The following is a 21,352-nucleotide window of genomic DNA, read 5'->3' on the forward strand; positions in this document are numbered from 1 at the left end:
TGCTACTCAAAGCCATGGGATGCCCGAGACACTGCAGAACCAGACCTGATCACCCAGGATCACTGATTAAATCCAGTGTTAAGTAATAATTTCTGGAGAGGAAAAAAGGAAAAAGAAATGAGAGCCATTTCTCTACTGAAAGATACTTGTTGCTATAAATATTGACCTTAAGGTAAAAATTATCTAGAATATTACGTTTAATGTGTTCTTTGAAGATTAACGGGTTGCATATTTTCCAAAGAGAAGTTCAGCTGTTCAGTGGGACCTGGGGAACACATTCAGTTCCACCCACGCATCAGCCATCAACAATTTTTGTTCTCAAAAAGAAAATCGCAGGAAAGCTTATCCTAAAGCCCAGCCATCCCCTGGTGCATTGTTTCCCTGCCACCTGAAGCTCTGAAGACTTGAGCACCCCCATGGAGACCATAACTCCCATGCAGCAAGGGCCCTTCTCTCAGTGACCAACAGCAGGAGGGACATTTTCCTGTAAGAACATAGCTGAGCCAGCCTCTCCTACAGCCAGCAGTCTGTTAAAACTCACTTTTCGTGCAGGCTACTTCTTTTAAAATTCCCAAGTGGAAACGGTCCTGACCTCGTCCTAGAAGTCTCTTCCAAAGCTAGATATACATAATTCTCAGAATAACAGACTTTGCCTAAAAGCCTCTGTAATTTTTAAAGAAACTTCTCTTCACTGAAGTCCTCCGCGCCACCAGGAGTGTGGTCCCTCATCCCTGCAATACAACCGTAAATTTTTTATTACTTTTTCTTAAATGAATTCTCCCTCAAGGGACAGCTGGGAATGCCCGAAATGCTCTTCTGTCCCTCACCAATCTGCACTGTGAGCGGAGAAACATACCAGCACTACGTCAAATAATCCAGAGCTATTCACAAGGGGCCACTTCTTTCTCTTGGTCTGCAATAACCAGACTGAGGGAAAGGCCCAGGCAGCACAGGAGCTGAGAGACGGTATGGTAAAGGTCAGTGTTACATCTGGAGGGAAGAAACATCCTTACTTAAAACTTAACAATTATTTTATTTTCATCATGTTCTCAAGCCACCAGAAGACCTCGCTAAAGGCCAAATCAAGTTGTTAAAGGCCAAATCAAGAGTGAAGTTTGACAAATCCATGTTCGGGTGAAGATGAATCAAGAACCTGCCAGCACATAAAATATAATAATCTCTGTGCCAGAAGTCCCCCACTGCATTTTGGTGTCTCTCAGGGTCTTCATATCAGATTTGTCCATGTTACTAATGAAAATATGGGATGTTACCTCCAGGTTTAAACTTTGCTCACAAACCTTTAACTTCAAAAACGTGAAGACCACTCAGACTGACCTGGGAGTTACATGAATGAAATGACTGATTTCTATTTGTGATGTACATGTAAATTATATCTGTTTGTTTTTTGAGTACTTCTTCAAAGACCACTTCTGGTTTGCAGAAAAGCCCAAAATCAAAATTTCAAGTTTTACATCAAAATTAGTTAACAGTCCCCTATCAGCTAGCAGAAGCCAAGGAAAGAATAAAAAAAAAGGGAAAGCACTGATGCCACTTGAAGGAGAGAAAACTGCATTGTGAAGTTAATTAAATCCCAAGCCTCTCACTTTCTAAACACATAATCTGTACAGGATTGTGCAAAACCTGTTTGGTCATGCCAGGTTTATGAGGCAGATTTAGCAACCACACATGTGTGTGTGTGTGTGGTTCAAGAAAATCTTCTTTCGATACACAGCTTACTGAGTAGTCCCCCTACTGCAGAAGTTTTAAGGGTAACATCACAGCAGTGAATTACAAGAAATTTGAGTCATACCGAATTCTCCTAACTCAAGCACAGTTTTAATTTCTGTCTCAGTCACGCACTGAAGGAAACCTATGTACTTTCACGCAGAGCATGACGAGTGTCTTGTAAACCACAATCTTTCGTAAGAAGCATAGACTCCCTGGCTCTTGTCCTCTCATACACATTTTATAGCTTGCTGAAAAGTTGGCAATTTGAAGCCTCATGTCGCATAATTAAATGCGATTAGTCAGGAGAAAAGATCGCCACTTATAGGCTTGTTTTAATTATAAAGTTACAAAATAATTGAAGTAATTTAAAAATAGGAAGTTCACTTTCTTTGCGTGAAAGCTGCCTTCCATCAGTTCAAGGCTAATTCAAACAAGGCATGGACGTTTTTCCTTACCCTGGAGAGATACAAAAAGCATGTTATCTTCTAGGCAGATGTACTCTTTAAGATGGAGAGGCCAATATAAGAGGGAGAGATATTTATTTAGGACAAGAGAGCTCAACGTTGTCAGAGGAAGGCAAAACCTTGACTAGGGTTGGCTGGAGCGCAACAGGAGCAGTTGCTACTAAGTGTAAATGTCTTACATTGTAAACCTTTATTTTTAAAAGATGAGATGAAGGGCGCTCAGCCCATTCTCTCCACCAGAAAGAGCAACTGCAAGTAAACCATTTTTAACAGACTTCCATCTTAAAAAACATCAGCAATAGCACATTCCATAACAATCTCATTTCCTTGAGCAATCTATTCGTGTCACTTCACTGGCACTATCATTAGTGTTCCCAATGTGCTACACAACTCTCTCTTGCTCCATTTTAAGCACATTACTTTGTCCTACCTCCACCAGACAAAGAACAGTTTATCCTCTGCCTTGCAGCAACCTCTTACATAGAAGATGACTGATACCAGTTCTCTGCTAACTCCTCCCTTAAAAACTCCCATTTTTTTTCCCCATTTCCCAGTCTCAGTTTCTACATTTCTGATAATTCCTGGAACAAATATTCCTCTGTGGACCAAATCTGCTGCATCCTCAGCTTTGAAACATTTCTGCCCCCCGAGGCCTGAGCATTATCAAGCACAATGAAGGAACTTTTCTAAGGCAAACCCATGCACAGTATGTGTTTACACAGCCCATGCCATATTTGCTTTTCTCCCAACATTCAGACCTTGTTGACTCAATTTCAGTGTGTGATCCAGCCCCAGATACTACTGTATAAAGCTGCCACGTAGCTGTTTATCTAGTACTTCAGACTCCAATCTCATCCTCAAATGCACTGCAAACCCCCTGACTTAGCATGAGCATATTTGCACAGCAAATTCATCTTAAGTGCCTTGCCTGAAAAGGTCTTTCACTTCTGAAATTCTAAAATAAGGAAGAAGCCTTCCATAAATCTATGCTAAGGAACAACATCGTGTGCGTATCCAAAAAGTATTCACATGCAAATTCATGCCACACCAACAGCAAAAGCATGGCAGGCTTCAGTATATAATTGCCCATATTTAAGAGCAGCTGCTAAAAGCAGGATTCCACAATAGCTGTTGGAAGCTACAGTACCTGGAGATGTCCTGACTTCTGCTCAGGGCTTTATGTTGCGCAGAAGAACTACCCCTGTGCCTGTGGTCAGAATGAAGTAATTTTAAATTGCTTTTTATGCAGATAAACTAACAAAGGAACAATTAGATTCAGATTCTTAATCACTGAAGCCAATAGATGGGGCCCTTATTTAAAACAGCCCAATACCAACTGTAGACTTTTAAATGACTTTTAAAGATGTTTTGATCTGTAGGTGCATCCAGTGCACCTACTGGTGATCAGATAGACAAGAGAGGGAAAGTACTCCAAGTCAGTAACATGCGCCTGGGAAAATACCTGTGGACAGCTTTCCTTCAAAACCTCATCAGCTGTCAAAAAGGTTAAAGGTTCTGTGACAAGCTGAGAAAATGAGGGCAGCACCAGCTGTTTGACAGTGACGTGCTAAGACATTACCAGCCTCTTTGGACTTAACCTCTCAAAGAGAAAAACACAAGATAACCGGTATCTCTCCTACTGACTGTGTTTCGTATTTCTTGGCTTAACTGGTTCCGGGCATCTTTTTTTAAAGAATAGCTGACCAAATGCTTGATTTTCTTTAAAGGAAAAAAAAAAGTATTTTCTTAGTCAGTTGCAACAGCTCAGTTCTCTAAGCACAGAAGTTCTCCAAAGCTCTTTTGAGTTTTGTGGTACTTTTGAGTTTTCTGGTCTCTGAATGTATTTCATTGTCAAGTGCTTGGAAACCACTTCAAAAACAAACAAACGAAACACATAAAAAAATAAAGAATCTTGTTGTCCTGCTTTCTGCCTGCAGGCTCATCTGCCAGTCACAACCCTCCAGATTTGATTTTTAAAAAAACCTATGAATTGAGGATCAGTGGCCACACTTTTCATTTTGTGCCCCACAAGCAGATATCTAAAAAGAAACGGTTAAAAAGTCAGCTTATGCAAAAGGTTTAGGGAAACTGTAAGTGGAGAATAGTAGATGAAACCATGAAACCAGTAAAAACATACGTATTAAACATAATAGAAGAAATATGTCAATAGATTTTCTCAAGTTACAATTTATTTGATTTTTCTCCACAATTAAAGGTAGTATAATAATTCACCACCAAATGGAACCTTAAAAGCTCTCAAGGAAAATTATTATATAGCACACCACCAAAAAATTGTAGAGACTAATGGCAGGCTGCATTTTTGGCAACACTGAACAGCCATCACCCCAAATACAGCCAGGGAGAAATGCAGGTGCTAAGTATGTGCCTAGATCAAAACCTTATTGCTATAAGAAAAATTATTCTGCTTAGCAGGTGGAGAACACTCATTTTACTTGTCTCTGCCCAAAGATACTAATTTAACCTTCAAAGTGAAAGAAAACACGCCTATATCCAGATAAAAATGCATCTATCAAATTACACATCCTGCTATTGCCAACAGAAAGCTTCCAAAAAAATTCCCCTATCTGAAAGTCTGTGCCAGAAGTACACATTTCTGGGAAACCAAGTAAATTGCCAATACAGCTGACAGTAAAGACAATGAACACAGAAACAGAAGATGAACTGGCTTTCTTTAGAACTGCTTTGCTGATCACACAGCTTCAGTCTTTGACTTTAAAGCTAGCTGAGTAATAAAAAAAATGGAAGTAGAATTAATGAGATTTATTTGAGGGGGTTTGGCTGTTTTTCACTAGAATACAATCTTCCACCTCCTTAAAAAAATTCCCAACGTTGAAACAAAAATCTCTCTTTAGTAATCTAAATGCATGCTTTCCCTCTCTGTTTTATAACATGGCAGAATTCCACGTTATAAAAGATTTGCAGGACATGAATCACTACAACTCATTTATAAATGAAGGCTGAATCCCAGTTGGGAATCTGGCTTTCCCCAGTTCTGAGGAATTAATTTAAGACTCTGCTATTTCTCTTTCTGAAAGCTGATAAAATAACTCAAGTTGCCTATCTGCACCAAATGCACTCTCCTAATCTTCAGCGGAGGAAAAGGAAACAAAGACGGGGTGTTAAGATATTATACAGTAAATGTGCAGGAGTGCACAAGGCCACATTTTCAATCCCTTGAGACAAACTTTGTTTTGTGGGTTGTTTTCCTGTCAAGCATGAGGAGCAAAACCCCCTCCTCACTGCTTCCTCTAGCTGCCAAACAGCAGCATCACCTCCGAGATGCTGGGAAGCCATTGCAGGTACCTTGCGGCCGCGTCTGCTCTGCAAGGTGAAGTGAGATGTCAGGACACAACACACAAGCTCAACACAAGGATCAACACTTTCACAAATTCATTTTCAAAGCTCCTGGTCACAAGCACCATCTACAAAGGCAAGCATTTTGGCAAGAAATTTTACCAACAAGAGTAAAGGTGCACCCCAGCTGGAGTAAATATTTCACCTGGCTCAGCGTCTAAGGCCAGCACGCAGCTGCACCTGCTTTCCAGTATTTCCAGTTCTTCCTTTCTTCCTATCCCAGGACTGTTAAGCACTATGGAAATACAAATAAGCAAGATGCAGACTGGGAGAGCTGGAAAAAGCACAACAATTCAAGTGTGATTTTATGAAAGCATTTAGTACCTGTTGGACAGCACAACACACAGAAAAACACACAGAGAAACTGAGACCCTTAGGACTTGCATTTAGAAAGAAAGGAAAATATGCAGAAGAAGCGGTTGTCAAATAGTTTAATCATAGCAATGGATACAATTTTGGGAAGGATTTGGAAAGTACAATGGAAGACTCCTTCAGCTTTCTCATGTCAACCAAAAAAACCCCACTAAGCAAGAACAAGCCAGGTGGCTTATAGAGAGAATTGGGAAGAATATCCCTGCTGGGAAAGCTGGGCTGGAGAGGAAAAAGCACAGTGATATTGAAGGGGCAGAGCAGTCAGGCTGAGCAGTGGACTGAAAGGGCAAAAGAAAGCAAAGAGACGCTGTAAGAATTGATGATTTATTTTTACCGCAATTAAAACTGAACTTATTAGATGACATTTTTTTGGTTTTTCAAGCTAAATATAAGTTTTGCTGAATTATGCCTGTTTTCAATTAAACCATATGCTAATTTGGAAACTGTTGGTCCTGCTGGAGTCATTTGCCATGCCTTGCCCAGCATACACCATGCAAGAGCAGTCCCCAAGCCAGAGGCTGCATTTGATGTTCCTAGCGTGAGATTTTCAGAAGGACAAAGACGCTTTCAGAAGAAAATGGGGTGTCTAACTCCTGAGTTTGGAAGTCCTTGCCCATATCAATTAGCCACCAGGCACGTGGTTAAATACAAGCACATCCGTCACTACTAGGAACACAGCACTGCTTTCCAGATGGTAACAACAGAAAGCAAACTTTTCTGAGAAACACCGTGAATCCTGATACCACCAGAAATAGACTAAACATGTTTCGGGATATCTACAAGCCTGTTCACGATTTATTGTTGTTACGTATTAGGCAAATGTTATTACAGATTACCCCCTAAGCCTTATTAGCCATCAGAGAAGGCACACTAGAGAGGCCTGGATTACAGTCGAGTAAAGGTTGACTTCACTCTGCAGCTATTTCCTCGGTAGGGTCTCTCCATCCAGCTGCAGATTTTCATCAAGCCTGTGAGGACACAGTATGCTGAGACCTCACCTCCTCATTCTGAGTGAACTGAACCTGAGCCGCCTGTTCAAAAGGTTATTGCAGGGGTAAGAGGACAGACAAAGTATTATCAGATAAGCCCGACTTCCTTAGGAAGTCAGCTCAAATTAACAAGCACAGATTCTTCTCCCATAGAGGTGCAGATGGAAAACACCTAATCATCTGAACAAAGAACAAAGCAAAGGGGTGAAGGTTAAGGCCAAAAGAGAAATTTTGATCTTCTAGGCTACTGTGCTTCACAGGAGAAGGAAATGGCTCAGAGTCATTTACACACTAGCACTTTAACCCATTCAAAAATTTTTTTGCTACTTACTACAACTGGCAAATTAATACTGCAATAGGTGAAGGATTCAACATATGTATTTGCGTAAATCTGATACAGCTACACACATTTCCTGATGTGCTTGAATTTGGTGACCTCATGGTCCACACACTTCCTTGAATTCTTGCGCTTCACAACGCAGCATGGAACAAGTACACTGAGCAAAGGCACACAAGTCTGATTACTATGCATATATAAAAAACACCTCTTATCATGAATGCTGTGGCTACCCACTATGCCTTTTCAATACTTAAAACAGGTACAAAGCATAGAAACAAACGTACCCACATTTTTTACAGTGCATAAACCTAGAATCAAATGAAAATACACAGAGAAGGTTTCCCACTTCTCCGGTGCTTGCTGCATTTTACTGATACTTAACTGAAATAAAACACAAACCAAATATTCCAAAGCATGTGTCATTTTTGGGGGGTACAGGGTCTCTGTGTAGTTCTCAATACAGCATATCTTCAGAGTAAAATGTCATTTGCCCACATTGTCAATTGTGCTTTACTCAATGTGAGGTTTAAGTGCCAGACCACGCCACTCAGACTTTACAAAGATGGCTGCAGAAAAAAATTGCTGTTCCTCAGAAGAGTCATGTTATCTACATAATTCTGTTCCTGATGGTTCTCTTCAACTCGTATATTCTTTTGAACTAATAAACATTAAAGGAGTTGACCTTATTAATGGAAGAGTTTATTTTCCTTAATCTGTCAGTGTCCAAAAACATATTTTGAACTATATGACCTTTAATCTTCTTTCCATCACAGGAAAAGCCTATTTAGTTTTATAAGAGAATGCTGATAATTACTGAAGCAATTCCAAGTGTGTTTTTTTTAAACAACTGGCAATGACCTGAGGGTTAGAATCCTTCATTGTTTACAATGAAACCTGTGGTATTTGAATTATTTTTAAGGTACAATGAACCGAATCCAAAGAAAGTCTGTCTTCATGTGTACAAACAGCATATAAATAGATCAAATGCTGAAATGCAGCTTTCACATTAAATGATACACTGAGAATAACAAGCAACAGTTATGCAATATCCTTTTAGAGTGAATGTAAGGAATGAGAGTCACTTACGAGAAATAAATTGATTTTTTAGTAATCGAGGGAATGGGCAATTCCTGAAACTATAGATCTATATTTTCTGATTAATTCCCATTGTATTAGTCTTTCTTGAGACTTTAAAAGCTGTCGTGCCCTGCTGTATTTCCACTCTTGGTACTTACTAATACCAGACGTGTCACATGAAGACATACTGCAGCACGTTAGCACGTGTAGGCTACCCTTCCACTGGGGTGAGCAAATGCTTTCCTCTCTGCTCCACTCCCAAGTGGGCATTCAAGTGCTGCCATTCCCCTTCGAACCTCTCCAAAGAAGGAAGGTCTACAATATAGTATGACATTATCAGAACAAGTCTATCCATGCGTAATTACATAGCAGTTGGCATTTATTTCTTTCACATACTGTTTTAGTTGTACCTTATTCCACTCCAGCTTTTCATTTATGCATATACATGCATATCCTCCTTTTAAGGTGACAAAGTGTGGGAATTAAGTACTCAGAAATACAAATATTTTCTACAGCTGATATGCATCAGAGCTGGTGTCTTTCCTAATTAGCTTTCATAGACGCAAGAGGGACCATTGCCAGGCTATAAAGAATATTCACTCTTGCACTTGTGCATGCAGGTACACAGACACAGCTACTGGAAACAGACTCACTCTGCCACACGTGTCTGCTCATGGTACAGTACCCTCTCGTTCTCTGCCTGTTCACAGCCTTCATGGGAGCCATGGACAAAAGACACGCAGGCACACCTAATCCAGCTGTCTGAAGCCAATACTACCTCTCCTTGCCCACTCTGCTCCTCTCACAAAGGTCTCCAGGTCCCTGCAATGGACTTACGGTCCACTTGTGGATCAGTTCTCATAGCAGCACAGCTAACAACCCAGTGCCTCAACATAAACTGATTTATTCGTGTTATCCTTTCTACCCCTGTAATAGACTTTGACACCTCCAAAATACAGACACCCTCAGCTCAGTTTTGGTGTACTCCTCCATGTTATCCCCAGCTCTACAAACATGCAGTGCTTCCTTAACTGTATTGCCCTAATTGAAATAAATCACTTACTGCAATGTCAAAGGCACAAGATGTAGTTGTTTTACAATTAAATTAACACCTGGTTTTCCATTTCAAATAATTTAGGCTGAATATTCAGTTTAGGCAGAACATTGTTTTAACACAAAACATATTAAAAAGTTCAAATTTTGTTTTCAATTTCTGCTAAATGACTTCAAGTTTGATTCAAACATAGACTGAGATGTCTCAGTCCACAAGAGTGAAAAAGATGCTAAAAAATTCCTAAGCTTATTCAGACTACTCCAAATGAGAGTTACATCCTGTCTGTTGGTTGGATTTATCTGCCTTAGAAACTTTCTTGATTTTGTTTCATGTAAATAAACTAGCAGCTCTTTAGCTGTTTCATGGAGGGTCTCAGAATGGAAAATACTGCCATAAAGTACTTAGCAGGGGGATAAGACACTTGAGCAAACTCTGCACCATTAAAATAATGCTCAGCAAAAGGAACAAAACAATGAAGAGCTGAACATTTTAAAATAATGCACAAAATGGCCAGGACCCATATGTATAATTTTTATCGCTGTAAAATAAAGCAATGCTTTTCTGTCATTCCTTTTAGAACTTAGCAAAAGCAGTGAATTGAGTCCCTGCATATAACCCACTAGCAAGTGCTGAGACAGCAGTGTCTGTAAGGCTAATGATGCCGCACCTCATTTAAAACTGAAAGCAGCTCATAGAAAATTGAGACTGCTACTAATAGGACATAGAGTGAGTCAGTTCCACAAGTCTCTCCTGACATGATTCACACTTAGAATAAGAATATAAAACAGAAATTTTCAAAGCCACAACTGCACTTCATCTCACATCTTCACATCATTTTCACATGACTGTCACTACATCATCTGTAACTTGCATCTGCCCCTTTTCCCTCAATCCTCCCTTGAAAGCAAGATCCTTCTCCTGAGGCTCTTTTTTTTTTTTTTGCTTTCTCTTCTGAAGGGTGACTATAAAAAAGGGCTGTGAAGAGGGAAAAACAACCTTGGATTTTACACACACAAGTCATTCCAACTGCTATCTCTGTTTAACAGGGTTCTTCCTTCCTGCTATTATTAGTAAATCTCATGGTTTACTTCTCTCGGTATTGAGCTGGCAGATGATGTACAAAAGAAGAAGGATTTCTTACTTATTAGCTTCTGTCACTAATAAATCCTGTATACCTACACACTGGCATGGAAAAATCTCTTCCTGTGGAAGGCTGTTCATCACATTTTTCATGCATTGTTGCTGATATGTTTAACTTTTTTGTTTCACAACTCAGCAATGAAGCAGCTATTGTTTCCAAAATGCTGAGCAAGTCTGACTGTGGGAACGAGAGACGTGCGACAGTTCTCAATGGTCTCTCTGGTGGCTGCAGATTGAGGTGCCCAGGCACGGGGGGAGAAGACAGGGGCAAGGGGAAACCTAACTGCGGAGAAGAGAGAGCTATTGGACAACTGACCTCTTGGTGCAGTTATATGAATGACACATTCTGCTTCAGTTTAGTTTCTATTCCAGTATTTTATTCTTTAGAAAAATTTCTGTTCTTTATGCATCTCATCAGGTCCATCCAGACATAAGTGCATGCCTCACAAGGCCGAGCATTTTCTTATAAGCTTGTCTAAATCCAGAGACCAGTAAAAACTCTAATGTAAATTTCATGGTATGAAACACCGACGTCTCACATTTTCTTCCTTTTGTGAAATCCTCTTCTACAAAAGCTTGTGCCAGTCTCACCACGAAGCAAGTCATTAGAACCCACATCTTTGGAGAGTACTTTGCTTTTCCCATTTCTGTAATTTTCCATATTAATGAGCTACACACAGGATCTGTACAAGGATCATATTTGTAAAACATATTTAGATGACAATGCATATGCCTCAGGGACATAAATATCTGACTTTAGAATAATATATACAGAAAGTCTTTGTGAGCTATGGTAAAAGAGATTAAAAAGATCAGAGGTACATATATGTATTAGGAATGCAAGTGACAAGTATCTTTTTTTTCCGAATAAGAAAAGTAAAAAAAAACCCCAAACAATCGACTGTCATTAAATATGGTAAAAATTAATGCACATGACTTCAAAGAAGAGATCAACTGGAGGCAATTATTACCAATACTTGTTAAATTCTTATTAAAGTGATCAGTTCATCAAATATCTGGGTTTACACTGCAGCATCTTATTCATCTTAATTCTCAAGTCCCATGAAACAAGCAGCTAAATGCTATCAGAGATCACCTGTGCCCTCTGACAAGAAGGTATTTCAAAGCTGTGGAGTGCTGCTTATGACTAACTGCTGATTTATGCAAGATAATAAGCCTCAATAACCACGTATTGCTCCTGAATTTGCAAACACATAAGTATATGACTAATTCCATCTTATGAATAAAGGTATGCATAAACTTACATTTGCACTGTTTGCAGGAGCCCAGCTGCAGGAGCCTGTGACAGACTCGGTCCTTAGTCTTCAGTATGGGAGAGCTGAATGCTGAACTGGGCAGCCACATTAGGTACCTGAAGTTAAAAGATTAATATAAAAGATTCATATATAATCCATCGGGAAGAATGCTACAGTAGAGGATCACTCAGAAAAGTTGTGGAATTATAAGTATACCTTCTCTGTTTAAGTGTGTAGAGAGGAAAATTAACACTACTTTGCTGAAAGCCTGTTAGTGACCTAATTCTGCGGGCAGCTATTGTAATGCTGAGTGCTCGGTCACATTTCTGTCTGCACTAATGTGCTGGTTTCAGCTGGGGTAAAGTTAATTTTCCTCATAGTAGCTAGTATGGGGCTATGTTTTTGATTTAGGATGAGAATAATGTTGATAATGTACTGATGTTTTAGTTGTTTTCTGCTCCTCACCCCACCCCACCAGCGAGGAGGCTGGGGGTGCACAAGAAGTTGGGAGGGGACACGGCTGGGACAGCTGACCCCAACTGGCCAAAGGGTTATTCCATACCGTATGGCATCAGGCTCAGCATAGAAAGCTGGGGCAAGAAGAGGAAGGGGGGGACGTTTGGAGCGACGGTGTTTGTCTTCCCAAGTCACCGTTACGTGTGATGGAGCCCTGCTTTCCTGGAGACGGCTGAACACCTGCCTGCCCATGGGAAGGAGTGAATGAATTCCTTGCTTTGCTTTGCTTGCATGTGCAGCTTTTGCCTCCCCTATTAAACTGTCTTTATCTCAACCCATGAGTTTCCTCACTTTTACCCTTCCGATTCTCTGCCCCATCCCACTGGGGGGGAGTGAGTGAGCGGCTGTGTGGGGCTGAGTTGCCAGCTGGAGTTAAACCATGAGAAGTAATCACTGCCCAAACTCCAACCCAGAGTTACCTACTGATTATCAAGCATGCATACAGCAGGGCAAAAGGATAGTAGACAAAATCTAATGTTTTCAAGGATACATTCTTCACATATTAACACCAGCTGTACCACTCATTAGTTGAAATATGGGGAAGCAACCGGAAAACGTTCAATTTTCAAAGTATCTGTTACCACAGCTCAAGCAAATAAATACATAAAAGTTGCTGAAAAGAAAAGTCCTCACAACTTATTCTGTACGGATGAGGCTACCTTACAAAGTGTTCAATCCAACAGCACAAGGGAAAAACTAGCCACTCATTAGCAGTGGAAATGGCTTAATTCAGTACAAAGTCGATTTATACACAGGATCAACTGATTACTTAGAGCAGTTCAGGTCTGAGAGATTGTCTGTTGTTGCAAAGCCTAAAACAATGCAACTATTTAGTTCAATGAGGTTACTTGATCACAGTTCTCAATTACCTACACAGAGAAAGGATTTAAACATAACCCACAATATATAAGATACAAGAGTCGATGCCACGTAGTAGACCTCCAGTGAAGTGCAGTACAGTGAAAAGTGCACACTGTGAAAAGCAAAGCTTATGAAGTATTGCCAAAGCTCTTCAAGGATGGGGTCAACTGATTGAAATAAAACATAAGATTGAATGCATTCCTAAAAAAATTCTAAATATGGGCTCAATACAAGTCTTCCCAGATTAAAGTCTTCGGTTCACATTACACCAACATCAGACTAGCTTAGCATAAACCTTGCATAGATCACATTAAAAAGCATTTTAATGGTGAAGGAGGACAATATACAGGGGACAAACTACAGATTTCGAGGTAAGATTTAAAATACGGGCCACATGACAGCTTGCTGGATTTACATCCAGACTGATGCTGTTATTTGAAACATGAGGCAACACGTGGTCAGAAATATCTTCTTTCAAAATTTCCTAGCATTTTGAAAAAGAAACAGGCCAGTTGCATTTAATTTGGAGGAGAAGGCTGTTCTATATTGGGAATTGTGACAATGCTGTTCTAGCAGATGAATTATGAGTTATGTGCCTGGAGACCTGTGCAATAAAGAGTTCTCATAGCCATGACCTTTGGAAGAGTATGGAGCAGGGGGAAGGAGGGGAAAAGGAAGAGGAACAGGTAGACTCTAGGGAACAGATATTATTATCCTCAGAACCAGCAGAAACCCTAGCAGAAGTAAAAGAGTTTGACGTTTATGTCCACCTCACACACAGAGTACTTCAGTGCTTGTTGCACATAACTCAAGACAACACTGAAGTCTACAATATAAATAAATCACATTTTTGTTTTGTTTTTTTCTCTCCCTCTCTGCCTAGGATTAAACACTAAAAGCTTATCTCCTTGGTTTTAGCTCCAGAGTAGCTGTAAAACCTCAGAGGTCAAACATCTCTTTTGCCGCAAGTGCTGAACTTGGTCCAAAACATGAAATACTGTGAAAATTTGTTGTAGTTGGAATACTTATAACTTACATTCACCTTTGGGCTTCAAAGTCTGCAGAAGCCCCACCTATAATACTGAACACTATAATTTTCTTCTAAAGTTAATTTGATTTAAGCAGCATTTTTGCCCTGCAGTAATATAAAGACCAATTATTTGAGAAAGATATTTTGAAGCTCTATCCTCACTGATTTTATAGTTAAGAGAGGCCATTAGATCAGTTCAAGAAGGGCAAATCCGTGGTCAGCCATACAAACAGGGTTACATCACGTAGTGAGCAGCATTGCTGTCTTGGCACAAGAGCTTCTGGGTGACCACATTAAGTCCTGTTTGGAAGGGAGAAGGGCTGCCAGGCTAAGGCAGATACCACCAGACAGCCCCAAAAGGCAACTGCCTGCCGAGGCCAGCCCCACAATGAGCAGAGCCATGCCTTGTCTCCCACTTGTCCAAATCTCCCTGTCCTCCAGGCTTTCCAAGATATATAGGATGTGCTGTGCAACTCTCAAACATGCAAGTAACTTGAAATGCAGCTTGTGAAGTTACAGAAAGCATGAATATCAGAAATGCTCAAACCACCCTGGTGGACTGCAATGTGGAGGTATCTTCACCCCTAGCCTAAATGCTGCAGACGGGCTTGCTTTCGCACTGCTTGGGACCAACATGTCCAAGTCTGGACTAGACAACTTTGCAGCAAGTGGCCCAGGTCACCATCTGGCTCCAAAACAGCTTTTTCTGTGCTTCTATGTTCAAAGTGCTTGAAATGAAGAAAAAGTAGTTTTTAAAGTTTTCGAATGAAATGTGTGGCATGCCCAAGGGCCCAGTGTGGGGGGCATTCAAGGGCATAAAGCCAGCTGGGATAAAGCTGGCTTGCTCTGCTCACCATGCTAGCCAAGCTTGCCACAGGTTATATCCACACCATCCAGAATAAACATTTAACCATGCTATCTAGTCAACTGAGCCTGCATTTCCTCTTGGAGGGAAGTAATTGATTTATTCAGGGAGCAAAACTGGTTTAAATGGATGGCTGAGGTCCAGAAGTAAAACATGTACCATTTCTGAGCCAGATTGACAGTGTAAGCCACCTTCAACCACCCTTGTTACTTGTACTTTTATTACACCTTTAAGCAACTTGTGCAATAATGACAAAATTAGGCAAGCATATGAAGCATTCCAGCATACTTTTCAGACAGTGTTTATCACCTAAAGAAATCGTACAAATACATTGCTTTATATAAATTTCATGAGTATGCACTACAGACTCCAGGCTACCTTGACATGAAGCTATCAAGGTTCAGTCAATATTACAAAGCTATTAGCAGTGCAGCTATAGGTACACAGGAAGCACAAATATATAACTCTATTTTAGGAATATATGTATATTCCAAAAGAAAGTGCTTTTGACTGATGATCAAAATGCAGTAAGCTATACTGGCAGAGAACACTGGTATAATGTTGCTCATCAATATAGCAGCATCCCCAAAAAATCAAAAACGCCCAGTAATTCTCTAACCAATGTTACTATATCAATGAAACTACTTGGCTGGCAAGGAAAATGCTGCAGCATAAAAGAAATCCAAAGAAAGTGCTACTTTATCTACTTAAGACTTCAGGAAATTTCAGGAGGCCAAGGCTGGCTGAAAGGCTGTGCTTTTTGGTTTTGCAGGAAGCTGCCCCTAAATTGCTGGGTTTACAGGTGAGAAAGACGACTCTTCTCCCTGACAACACATGGCCCAAGAGAGGGGGAAGCCATCCTGCCCCCAAGCGCTCCCCTAACACCAAGCTGGCAACACAGGCTGCCCATCCTCTGCTGTGGGTCTGATTTTTGGCAGGGTAGGAAGTGAGGCAGAAGGAGCAGGGAATTGCTACAGTGCTGTCCTTGTTTCCATGACACGTGCTTTTATAACTTGTGCTCCCTGAGGTAAAAGGCATAACTTGGACTCAACAGCCGACAACTCAGCAGTTCTCTGTCTGTGGGATAAGGGAAAGCTGCTTCTGTTGTAGCAACAGTCTTTGACCTCACTCCAATGCCAGCTCCAGACTGTGCATGGAAAGGAGGGGAGACACATGCCCTTCAAAACCTTACACCCTGACCAACATTCATACTGATGGGTTAGGAGTTATTTTTAGTTTAAGCACTTTCTGCTTGCAGTGGTTTCACTGCTACTAGGTTTCACTGCCACTAGGAGCGATTCCAAGAGACGGCAGCACGGAAAGGCAGACAGCAGCGAAGTGGCAAAAGCCCCTGCTGAGAGTTTCTGGTGCTTGGCAGGAAGTGCAAGGACCCTATAGACGCACAGCAGGAGGGCTCCCACAGTCTGCAAATTTAGGGACTGCAAATTTTCCAGGGGAGGGAGGACAGGAACGATCAGCAAAAAACTGACGGTGCATATGAAAAACAGTCCCTGGATAGTCTTCTCAGTGTCAGATCAGAACCTCCAGATATCACTAATTCTAATTTACCATCTGCTAGTTTGTAACTCAGCAAGTAACGCAAGCAAAAGAACACGGGAACCTCTGCGTTTGCTGGTGATCGGTATCCTAGCTGCCCATCCACTCCCCAAAGGCAGGTAAGAAAACAGCTCTGGCCATCTAGGAATTTATATGGCCCCCATCATTGCCATGCTAATGACTCTGGAAGAGATCTATAAGATTCTGGAAGATGATCCCTGGAGACATTTAAGCACCTATAAAAGCCGAACTTTTGACGCTTAAACTTAAAAGAAACATGTTCCAAAATCCATTGATCTGCAGCTAAATATTAGTGGGGGAAAAAAATAAAAAAAAAATAAGAGAGAGGTGATGATATATTTTGTAGGCATCAGCATGCACAGATGCACAGTCTCATCTTTGACAGGGGCACAACACTTGCCTGATGCTTAGACACTCAAGATTCACAAAGCAATTATTCCCTGCCTGTGTCTGCTAATAAAATGTGTGCAGAACCACAGAATCGGGCTCCCCAGGAAAAGCAGAAGCCATTGCTTTTGTTTAAAGACATAGTCAGAAAAAGAAATCAGCAGTGGTGCTCCCTTTTCTAAGGCAGCCCAGCCACTGCAGCAGTTGCTGGGGTATGGAAAACATCTCTGACCACTCCAGAGACTACTCAAACTAACAGACGAGTCAGGATGGAGACTTCTCCAGCCCTTCTGTAGATGGCATTTCTCTCCGCAGCTTAAGTAACCACTGACTCGGAGCAGGACTCCGCGTCCTTGTGAGAGGGCACTCACTGGAAGCGAGAGACCACAGGCTCCAGGTCCTGCTCCCAAGGATTATTTATATCTTTTACATTAAACTGTTTATGGACTGAAATACATCAACCAGCTTCGGAGCATAGAGCACAATCGTGTCTCAAGCCTTAGAGAAGTAACTTATTTTTCTTATTTTTAGACAGAAATTTGTTGCCTACCAGTCAAGAAGGAGCCATAACTAAATCTCAGGGGAAAAGATGTACCAAAACATGCATCATTTCAACTAATTCTAGCTAGTTATGGTAACAGCAGTAAAATTCATACCTGTTTTCCATGTCTCCCTGCATACAAATCAATGTCTAACTCAGAGCAGGTGTCCCCTCTCAAAGAGCCACCAGTATCTCATTTGAGTTCTCAATCTTTCAATCTATGGCAGTATCTTTAAACTTCCCTCATCAGACCTTTTCTTCTACTGCTAATTAATATCCCTTCACTTGAATCATCTCTGTATTTCAACCTCAGTCTGAATCTAAGATCCCAGTGTTTCTATTATAACTGTCCTAGACTGCTATGTATTATTGAAAATGGAACAAAACTAACTCCAAGAAGTTTCCTGATTTCTTTTTTCTGTTTTCCCTTCCATTGTCCAAAAGCTGCCTTTCAACAGCTCAAATAAGCGCATTACAAGATAACATAAACTATCATTTAAAACTGTATCAGATCATTTTTGCTTTCATCCAACAAATGTATCAACGCAACAGGAACTGCTGAATTTAGCATCCTCTGCATTCCTCTGAGGACTAGCACACAGCATAAGTGGAAAAGAACCTCATTTACCTGGTCCCATCATCTATTGGGTCATTTGCAGAAAAACATAATCCATCTGCATCAGCCTTGTGATGCATTGCACTCTGCAAGATAGAGTCAGTATTTATAAACATCTAGATTGTTTAAGACTGCCAGACACTTTCTTCCTGAGGTACCGTTTCATCTTTCAGGTAGAATTCTTACTAACACACTGAGTTTAAATACATCTTCTCATAAGGCACAAAACTTGCTGTCAGTCACCCACTGCATTAAACAATCTAATATTCATGCTCTAAGAGAGCTGTTTCTAACAGATTTACAGACTCTGTTCTAGCATTATGTATGGATATTATTAAATTCAGATTTTTTTGAACGTTAACTAAAGCCCTGAGCCGCACCATGTTGAAACAGATGTGACCTTATAGCCATAGATGGTAACTCATCAAGCACTTGAAAATTAAAGCCCCATGAATTCCCTACTAAAGTAGCAGCAGCAGCTTTGCCACCTGTGAAAATAAGTTTATCTCTCTTTCTTGGAGAGCATCTCCACCCATATGGCTGTTCCCACGTATTCCTGACTTGCCTTTGGCAAGTCTGCGAGAATGCCCTCACCTAAAGGTTAAGTCTCTCCCTTTCCTCAGCACACCTGTAAAGGGATTTTGCACAATCTAACTCATAGATAGTGCTTGCCACTGGTTGCTCTAAGTGACTAAAGCGATATGTTTGGAGAGTGCACAATGGAAACTGTTATCAGTTAATAATGCTGATAAAGGTTTGAATAGGTGAAACAGTGATAAGATGAAAGGATGTGAAGACCAAGTAAACAGAAAGCAAAATCAAACAAAATCAGGTGATCTACTGACCACCTAAAAGCCTCCAAATTGCCTCCAAACCAGCTTCAAGTCAGTGATTTTTAAGGTTTCAATTTGTGGACTTCTGCAACATTTTCTAGTTGAGATACATAGCCCTAGATACATAGACACTAGACCGTCTTTTCTTAGTAGCCTCAGCAGACCCCTCAGAAGTAACCTGCAGACCCCTTCCAGCTAATGACAGGGAACCCATGCCGAGCAATACCCAACTGCAGATATGGCACTGCTCGTTCTGTGCATCCAGTCCCTGCATTTGCTTCCATCTCTTCCACATCCTAATCCTTCCCCTCGTCACAATTTTTGTTTTGATCTTGATTCATATTGGGGCCAAATCCAGGAGAGTTCTATGCACATGCTTACCTTTATCACCAAAAAAGTACAGCAATCAGAGCTTATCTTTACCACCAAAACCATACGGCATACAACAGTTAAGAAGCCAAGGACAAGCACAGACTTTTTGCAGATCAAGGCATTCATGCATTCTTCCCTACAGGATGTACAGAGCTTTATATATAAAGCACATGTGCGCTGATGGATCTACATTAAACAACATGCTGTCTCAGCTGGCATTGCCACATGCTGATTTGAGAGGGAACATGGCATGACATGGACTTTAATCTTCCCCACAGCTACCAAACCTGCTAAGTCTGATTAACAGTCTGGATTCATGCCATGGAGTCGAACTAAGGGTGTAAGAAGAATTGAAAGAGTTCTTTTACAGTAAGGAAAAAAGGCAGAACCGACTTCCAGGTGAGATAGCAAAGGCAAGTCACATTGCCTTACCTAGGTAACAAGCTGGGTTTCAAATACAGCAGAAAGCTACCCAATGCCTGTGCTTCCCTGAAGGGAATTTGACATGACATGGCCAGCTTGATTATGGAATATGAATATTTGACTATTTTTGCAATTAAGATTTTAAGTGTGAAAGTCTGTGGAAAAGAATCAAAGTGACAATTCCTACACAACAGCTCACAGCCTACGTCTCCCCGGCACTAGATGATTATAATATCTATCCAGAGCTCTACTCCCATTTATAGCGAAGTTCCCAGGCATCCACCACCGATTACAATTAAAAAGCAAACAAACCGCATATATCACCAATTCCTACCGAAGCAACACACAGCATGCCAGCACAATATGCCCAGTTCAAATTTACGTACACATGATGAATTTTAACAAGGGAATGACGTTCTTTCCAGAACTACCTCAGAGGCTTAGAGAGATCTTTTTTAAACACATTCTCTAAACACATTAGAAATTCAACCACTGAAAATAGACACGGCAAGCTGCCACCGCACCGGTGTCCCTGTACAGCCAGCCTGCGGTGAGGCGCGCAGCATGCCTGGATGCTCCCCAGCGGCAGAAGGGGCTCTGGATTCCCCTCCCAAGCTCCCCTTTTTTGGAAGGGTGCTACTTATTTAAAAAAACTTTAAAAGCGCAAAAAGAGGCATAAATATTATTTACCCGCTGTTCAGTCCTTGAACCAACCAGCCTGCCGGCCAGCAGAACGAGCTGTTGACAAAGCGCAGCCTCTATTTAAGCCGCAGGCTCCGGGCAGCGGCAGAGAGGAGCCGCCGGTCTCTCCCCCGTATCCCCGGGGGAGGCTGCCGCGGTCTGCGCCCGCACCGGCTGCGATCCCCGCCGCTCCCCCCGGCGCCGCCGCCACCTGTCCCCCACCCCCGGCCGAGCCCCGAGCCGCAGCGCCCGCGCCAGCGGGAAAGCAGGGAGGCAGGCGGGGGGCGGGGGGGGCTTGGAAACCCCCTGCGGCCCCGCCGGGTCCTGGCCGGGCTATCAACCCCCCCTTCGCCCCTCCTCGCCGGCACCTCCCCGGGGCGGGCAGAGGGAGGGATGGAGGGACGGAGGGGGCATCCATCACCGCGCCCCGCGGGCCGCCCCCTCCCAGGTGCGAGCGGAACCCCACCGCGGGGCCGCCGCCGGGAGAAGCCGCCCGGCCCGGGGCCCGGCACTCACCCGCCGCCGCCTCGCCGTGCCCTGCGGCAGCCTCATGCCGCGGGGGGGTGCGCGGGGCTGCCCGCGGCGCGGTCCCGGGCGGCCCAGCTCCGGCGGGCAGCAGTGCGCAGCGCCGACAGGAAGGAGGGATGGAGCCGGGGCGGGAGGGAGGGAGGGATGGAGGAGAGGGGCTGGCGGGCTGCCCGCGGGAGGAGCCTGCGCCGCGCACCGCCCGGCGCCGCCGCCACCCCCGGCCCTGCCCCCGGGGCTCCGCCGCCTCCCGCCGCCCGGCACGGCCCGGCCCGGCCTGGCACGGCCGCGCTGCGCTGCGCGCCGCCGGAGCCCTGGTTTCATGGGGC

At 42.4% G+C, this 21,352-nt stretch overlaps 1 protein-coding gene across 4 annotated transcripts in view; it reads right to left on the bottom strand.

The window, feature by feature from the left end:
- LIFR (LIF receptor subunit alpha) overlaps positions 1-21,145 on the bottom strand; it is a 201,632-nt gene extending 180,487 nt beyond the window's left edge. For 2 of the 4 annotated variants that reach the window (XR_012779038.1, XM_075527467.1), the window contains exons 1-2: positions 21,015-21,145; positions 11,805-11,911 (exon numbers count right to left, since the gene is read on the bottom strand). The gene's annotated coding sequence lies outside the window, so the exon portion shown is untranslated. Of the gene's footprint in view, positions 1-11,804; positions 11,912-20,507; positions 20,664-21,014 lie in introns of those variants that run through there. The other 2 variants (XM_075527468.1, XM_075527469.1) reach the window with 2 other exon arrangements.
- Between the last annotated feature and the right edge of the window lie 207 nt (positions 21,146-21,352).

Source organism: Mycteria americana, chromosome Z (assembly GCF_035582795.1).
Source record: "Mycteria americana isolate JAX WOST 10 ecotype Jacksonville Zoo and Gardens chromosome Z, USCA_MyAme_1.0, whole genome shotgun sequence".
In the NCBI taxonomy this organism is placed as follows: Eukaryota; Metazoa; Chordata; class Aves; order Ciconiiformes; family Ciconiidae; genus Mycteria; species Mycteria americana.